Source organism: Haplochromis burtoni, unplaced genomic scaffold, assembly GCF_018398535.1.
Source record: "Haplochromis burtoni strain Fernald_Lab_line unplaced genomic scaffold, NCSU_Asbu1 Contig_1771, whole genome shotgun sequence".
In the NCBI taxonomy this organism is placed as follows: Eukaryota; Metazoa; Chordata; class Actinopteri; order Cichliformes; family Cichlidae; genus Haplochromis; species Haplochromis burtoni.
Genome location: NW_024584132.1, coordinates 1 through 1,226, shown reverse-complemented (window position 1 = coordinate 1,226; position 1,226 = coordinate 1).

The following is a 1,226-nucleotide window of genomic DNA, read 5'->3' as shown; positions in this document are numbered from 1 at the left end:
AGTGCAAAATAGTCCAAAGACAACATGTTGAATGAAGGTAAAGTTTATGGTTTGTGTTGAACTCTGTTGAATGTGGAGGTTTCTCTCTCTTCTAGTTCAGTAACAGCTCAGCTCCTCCCTGAATCTCTGCTCCTCCTCTCTGATCTGGATTTGAACTTCTCTCACTTCCTCCTGCTTTACACACTAGTAGCAGCATCTTCACTTTCAGGTGGAGCTCATATTTCATCAGGCTCCAGCTTCCCTGCATCACTGAACTGGATAAGCTGAAAATGGATGGATCAGAATACTTTATTGATCTCTAGGGGAAATTATTTAATGGATAATTAATTATTCACTGTTAAGTTGCTGAAAAAAATCAAAGTCAAAACAAAAACACTTTCTGAACAAAAAATCTTCAGAAAACTGGAGAATTATTCTTCATGACCACGTTGAAAATTACGATGAGGTCTGTCTGCTTGGAAGCTGAATTAGAAAAAGGTGTACCTCGTCACTTTTACACAGAGCTGATGTCCAGGTCATATTTTCCTTTCTTCCTGCTTTATTTGATTTACTAACCAGTCGTTTCACTTTAGTGTTTCCCCTGACTGATCCGTTTCTGCTGGTAAACATTCTTGTTTCAGTTGTGTGGTTGGCAGGAAGTGGACCCAAACGCAGGACGCAGGAGAGAAGAATTGAACTCAAAAACCTGCTTCAATGCTGATTATTCACAGGAATAACAAGAGACCAAAAGCTCCTGCAGGAACGAGGAATCAGAGTAGACACATCTAAGGAAACCACGGAGCAGAAAAACACAAAGCTTTGAGTCAGCATGATAATGATCAGAGGGAGACTGTGACAATACAGACATGTGGGATAACAAGGGGAGTTCTCTGCTCTGGCTCTTGACGAAGGCGGTCGCACTTTTCTCCTCCTCCTCCTCCTCCTCTCTTAGCTTCCCTGTTTAGCCTCTTGTGTCCTTGTCTAGTCTTGTGTTTTTTGTATTACTTTCCCTGGAACAGTCTCTCACAGTCTGTTCTCTAAAAACTAAAAGAAGGATTATGGATTTGATCAACATGTCCCTGAATGCAATTGACACCCTTTTCTCAACGAGAAGTCTGGGCTCGGGTGAGCCTGAGTGTCCTGGAGGGACTTTCCCTGCCGGATACACGACGGACGGGTGGCAGAATTGGAGGGTCGTGTGCCTGGCGGGACTGTCGATCGAGGACGCTGAAGATATCTACCTATTC